This window comes from Ochotona princeps, chromosome Y (genome assembly GCF_030435755.1).
Source record: "Ochotona princeps isolate mOchPri1 chromosome Y, mOchPri1.hap1, whole genome shotgun sequence".
Classification (NCBI taxonomy): Eukaryota; Metazoa; Chordata; class Mammalia; order Lagomorpha; family Ochotonidae; genus Ochotona; species Ochotona princeps.
In genome coordinates, this window is record NC_080866.1 from 11,589,861 (window position 1) to 11,596,251 (window position 6,391).

General features: G+C 41.2%; 1 pseudogene; it reads right to left on the minus strand.

Moving 5' to 3' along the window:
- Window positions 1-334: 334 nt before the first annotated feature.
- LOC131478799 (histone-lysine N-methyltransferase PRDM7-like) lies at window positions 335-5,649 on the minus strand (annotated as a pseudogene).
- Between the last annotated feature and the right edge of the window lie 742 nt (window positions 5,650-6,391).

A 6,391-nucleotide genomic window follows, 5' to 3' on the forward strand; every position in this document is an offset into this window, starting at 1 on the left:
TCCATAGGATGCCATACTATGCCCTAGTGCAGCTTTTGGGGAATAAAACAGTAGGTGGTGATCTCTCCTTTCTATCTCTCTCTATCTCTGTGCTTGAGTCTCTTATAACTCTTCCTTTCCTTTGATAAGTAAGTCTTTGTTTTTGCTAAATGGAAATCACATTTGAATTGAACTTTGGCAGCACTTACAATACATTTGACTCCTTAGAGTTGAATCACAAATATTCCCAAGGGGACTCCTTTGCTTATTTCAACACAACAGTGCTACTTACCTCTCACTGTTGTGAGCTCTTTCTTTTTCTTCCCTTCTTTTTCTTCTCGTTGCTTCCCTTGATACCCAGCTTCTGGCCATACTCATCCCCATACCATATTAGCAGCTCACAGCCTGGTTTGATGACCTGGCAGGTGCGGTAAAATATCTGCCTGTGGTACTGGAAGGCCACCAAATTCTGCTCCTCATCATTGCGGGCACAGTTCACATACCTGGGGTGGAGATAAATCCTGAGTTTGCATGCTCTGCCACGTTCACATCTCATGTGTTCTGTAATATCCTCCATCCTGCTTGAATCCCAATTCTGCAAGAGCTCTCCCTGCAAACATGTACCTCTCTCATGAGATCAGTGAACTCCCAGGTACAAGTTGTAGATACAGTGTTCATTGTGATAAGTATGCTTTCTTCCTTCCTTCCTCACTAGTCATCCTCAAAACCCAAGCCCACCTTACTCCCACCTTGACTGCCATGAAGCACACAGAGTTTCCCTAAACTCCAAATTTCATTCAGTTTTCTGCTACAGAATTGGATGAGTGGACACACTCATTACATTTAGCTTTCCACACATGCTCCACACCTCAGCTTTCCCAAAGGCAATCCTTTGGAGTCCTTTCTCTTGGATCTTTCTCCTGGATTTTGGGAGTCCAAGATCCAGATCCAGAAATGTAGAGGAGTCTTCATTGTTTCTTATCCTCTCACAGAACTGCTCACAGAAACCCTTGTCCAGATGCAGCTTTCTTCTCTCATCCACATCCCAGGTTTGGTTTTGTTTTGCTTAATTGATAAAGTTTAGTATTTTATTTTTATTTTTATTTGAGAAGCAGAGAAGCATAGAGCACAAGGGGCAAAAGACAGAGATGCCAGGAGAACGGGTGGAATGGGGACACAGAAAGGACACAGTGGCAGCAGGAGCTTCAACCAGGTCTTCCATGTGGGCACAGAGGTCAAAGATTGAGGACATTCTCCAAAACTTCCCTGGATGCATGGGGAAGCCACTGGTTTTGCAGAAAAGCAACCAGTACTTGGAATGCAGGCTTCACAGTCACTGCCTTAGCCCACTGCATGACAATGCCTGTCCCCAGAACCCGGCTGTTTCCTCTTTTTTTTTTTCTGTCTTTCACTGTCTCATCGATTGAAGGTCTTATGTCTGAAGTTGTTCTGACAGTGTATAATTGTCAAACGACTAAGAAACATTACTGCCAGGGACCAATTTTATGGAATCTCCATGTATTTATGGAAATTTTTGACACTGGAAGGGCTTAATCAATGCTAATTAGAGAAAGAGTGAGTCTAATGGCCCCAGTGGATCTAGATTCCACAGGCCCATCTTTGTGTTCTGTTTATTAAGCATAGTGATTTATGATATGGTAAGAAAGCAAGAATTAACAGCATCAAAGATGAAAAAGGCAACATAACAACAGACACCGCAACCATTAAGGACATAATTAGAAATTACTACAAAGCACTATACTCCAACAAATCAGAAGACCAACAAGAAATGGAAAAGTTCTTAGGCTCACACCACCTGCCAAAACTTAGCCCAGAGGCAACAAACGAACTGAACAAACCCATAACTGAAGCAGAGATTGAATCAGTGATTAAAGATCTCCCATCAAAGAAAAGCCAGGAACTGACGAAAACGCTACAGAATTCTACAAAACATTCCAAACAGAATAACCCCAATCCTCTACAAACTCTTCAAAACAATAGAAAAGGAAGCAACCCTGACAAACTCGTTCTATGAAGTCAACATTACTTTAATCCGAAAACCAGACAGAAAACCAACAGAGAAAGAAAACTACAGACCTATCTCTTTGATGAATATTGATGCTAAGATTCTCAACAAAATCCTAGAAAATAGAATTCAAAAACACATCGGACAGATCATTCATTCAGATTAGGTAGGACTCATCTCTGGAATGCAGGGTTGGTTCAACATCCGGAAATCCATATATGTGATACACCACATCCAAAAACTGAAAAACAAGAATCAATAGACGCAGAAAAAGCTTTCGACATAATCCAACACCACTTCCTGCTAAAAACACTAACCAAGGTAGGCATTGATGGAATAAACCACAACATAAGCAAAGCAATATCTGAAAAACACAACGCCAGCATCATACTGAATGGAGAAATACTGGAACCCTTCCCACTGAGATCTGGAACAAGACAGGGATGTTCACTTCCTCCAATACTATTCAACATAGTCTTAGAGGTACTCTCTGAGGTCATAAGACAAGAAAAAGCAATCAGAGGAATCCAAATGGGAAACAAGTCAAGCTCTCACTGTACCCTCTCACCATACACTAAGATCAAATCTAAATGGATAACAGATCTAAACCTACATCAAGAAACCTTCAAACCTTTGGAAGAAAAGGTTGGAAATACTCTGCAAGATCTGGGGGTAGGTCCATACTTCCTAAAAAGGACACCAAAGGCAATAGCAACCAAGACCAGAATAAACAAATGGGATTTCATCAAACTAAGAAGCTTCTGTGCAGCAGGGAAATAATCAACAAAGTAACAAAGTAACCCACAGAATGGGATAAGATATTTACGCACTACATAGGTGATAGAATACACAAAGAGCTACAAAACAACCAAAATGTCAAAACAAACAAGCCACTCAAGAAATGGGCATGGGAAATGGGCAGACACTTCACAAAAGAACAAACCCAAATGGCAAATAAACATACAAAAAAATGCTCAAGTTCCCTGGCTTTTAATTGATTGGGATGATGCTCTGCTGGCTCTGCCTGCCGTCCAGAGAGGATATGCCTAAGAAGCCGTTGAACTTGACTGGACAATAAGATGCGGGTTTCTATGTTTGGTATATGCTTGCAATGGAGGAATCTCAACTGAACTTGAACTGTGGTTATGCAAAATGTGGAGGAATCCACTATGGTGGAAGGGTTTGGGGAGGAGTGGGGAGAATCCAAGTACCTATGAAACTGTGTCACATAACGCAATGCAATTAATGAATAAAAAAAAGAAATAGTATTTATATAGAATATGCTTTTAGAAACAGGTCATGACATTCACAGGTCATTAGAATAAACATGAAAGAGGACATATGATGCAAAAGTCACGGAGGAAAGTAAAGGAGAAAGGAAAGTGATCTTGTCTTGGAGAGAAATATCCTGTGTAGTTGTAACATGCCATGGCTCTTACCTCATCCAGTTGGCCAAAGAAGTATCCTTTCCATCCACATACTCATAGCTGTTCCTGCCCTTGGCTATCTGAGTTTCAAAAAAATAGGTTAATACATTTCTGAAATGGGTGTAGTTCAGCAGAATTATTAACAACTCTATCCTCATGTTCTGAGACATTACATGACTCCAACACATGTTGAGACTTTACATAGTGTTGGAACACATTTATTCTGGTTTATTTCCCTACAGTAGAAACCCATAGAGGAGAATGCCACTGCTTTATTTTTAACAGCCCAGTGATTTTCTCTAGGCTAATATTTATTTATTTTTTGGAATTATTTATTTTTATTACAAAGTCAGATGTACAGAGAAGAGGAGACAGAGAGAGAGATTGGAAGGTCTACCATCTGATGAGCCACTCCCCCAACTAACCACAACAGCCGGTACTGTGCCAATCCGAAGCTGGGAACCAGGAAATTCTTTGGGGTCTCCCAAGCAGATGCAGGGTGCCAAGACGTGGGCTGTCCTCAACTGCTATCCTAGGCCACAAACAGGGAGCTGGATGGCAAGTGGAACTGCTGGGATTAGAAAGAATGCCCAGTTTTGATCCCAGCAGGTTCAAAGTGAGGACTTTAGCCACAAGGCCATGACGCCGAGCCCTATGCTAATCTTTACAGCCTGGCTGATCATGTTGGCTCAACTCATGCCATAATGTGTAGAAGGACACATGAACCAGTCTCATGCTAGGCAGGTGAAAAGCCATCAGACTGGAAAGGGATGTGCTTCTTACCTGCCAGCTGTACCCACTGTCAGCTTCCTCTTCCACTTCTGTGATCTTGCCCTCAAAAGGACCAAAGTGCAGCCCCAAAGGCAGATCAGATGCTTCATTAAATACTCCAAGCCCAGCTTCCGGAATGCTCGATGGGCCATTCGAAGTCCAGTGGGCACACTGAGGAGAGCACGACTAGGATGTCCCTTATCCACTGGATTGTCCTTTAGAAACACGGGGGGTCCATGAGCAGCACAGCTCTTCAGGAAGCACATCTGACACTTCTCACAATCTGGAGATGAGAGTGGAAGGGATGAGGAACATATATCAAACGTTGCTGGCTATAGAGAGTATCAGAAGCAGCCAAGTGCTCACATCACTCAGTCTCAGTCTTGCACCCCAAGTTACCAGAAGACAGAATGATGTAAGACCAAATTACAAGTGGAATTTCAATTCAGACTATGGGATTTTTCTTTGTGGATGTGCCAAAGGGTCACTTACACAGGTAGTCATCATCCTCAGTCTCACTGAACTCTTTGTATGTCTGACCCTTTCTTCCTTTCAAGTTGTACATCTGAAATTCTTCATTCCCATCCTTTCTTCTGAATTCTGAGATGGAGAGACTAAGTCAGTGAAGTTACCAGTTCTTTTGGGTTTAATGTTTCAAATAAAATAAAGGGCTTTCAAGACAAGGAAAAACTGCATGGACATTTGTTTTTCATTACAATCTCTGGTTTTAATTCATTTCCCCTGAAGTTTGAATATCTGTTTTTTTAAACAGCAAAGAAAGACACATCTAGGGATTGACACAGCAGTTGAGAGAATCAGAGCATACAGAAGGCAGAGAGAGGTGGGTAGGTTCACTTTTTGAGTAACCTGGATAGCACCCAAATCAGTCTCAGATCAGAAAGCTTTATTCAGTTTTCCCAGGGGGTTGTAAGACCTCAATCACTTATCTCCTCACCAAGTGTTACTAAGTTGTGTATCAACAGTTTGCTAGAGTCAGAGATAGGGTCAGTTCTGGAACTCAAGCACTCTGCCATGGGAAACAGGCATATTAACTAATATCTTCACTCCTAGAACAACTGACTTCCTCTCCATGAAGTGTCTGCATATAGGCTAAGTAACCTGATCCCACCTTGTTTTTTTTAGATTATCCCCAAAGAGCTTAAAATGTAATCATGCTTCTAGAGGCTCTATTTTGTGTTGAGTGTGACCCAAGCATGCAATTGCATCCCTCACAGCTTGACCATCCTCATCAAGCTTCACCTTCCTTGGGCTTCCTAGTGGGCCTAGAGAGACAACTCCTGAAATTATTTTCTTACCAAGTTTTTGTGTAGAGTGTTGTCCTGAGCTGTTTGATTCCTTAGGATGGAACACTGTTTTCCAGCCCTTCTTTGAGCCAGTTGTGTTTAGTAAATTTGCTGTTCCTGATGATTCCTTCATACTGATTTCATTATGTAAAGGCCCGCTGGACTTTCCCTTTAATGAGAAAGTAACATTTTTTTAAAACTCACTGTTCAGTGCATTTGTCCTTTGGGATTGCAAAGTGTTTTCAGGTACATGGCATTCTTTAAAGTATCAGCAAACATGGGAACATATGAGGTGATTGAATACTGAAGGGAAAAGCAGTGTCTATGTTTTTAGTGTATTTGGGGATAGATCACATCATTTGAGCCTGTTTCTCTCTAGATGGTTTTCAATTTCCTCTGCACAAATGAAAGTGGAAAAGGGGAGAACATTTAGAAAGATAATCTGGAGGACAATATTTGTGAAAGCAGGTTGGTAGGGCTTCTTTAGGAAAGTATGTCTTATCAACCTGTGGACCGTGAAGGGAAAATATAGGAAACCACAGACAGGATGAAATACAACTGGAGAATTTGGTGGCATACATGAGGTTAGAAAAAGGTGAAATCAGATGATTGTTTAAAAAGTAAGATGGTGATAAAAGCTGAAAATGACAATATCCTGAGCATAATTGATTTGAGGATTGGATAAGCTGGTGCCTATATCAATTGGCTTGAACCCAGGTGTACTGTTAGATACTTCTCCACAGCTACTCTTGCTGACCTGTAAATTGGCATACATGTAGCTAAAGTTCATTTTGAGATATTACATACTCATTAATTTGATTTAGTAATATCTATAGTGCTACGACCAGTTTACCATGTTTTTATAGCTGAAACCCAAGTCATAC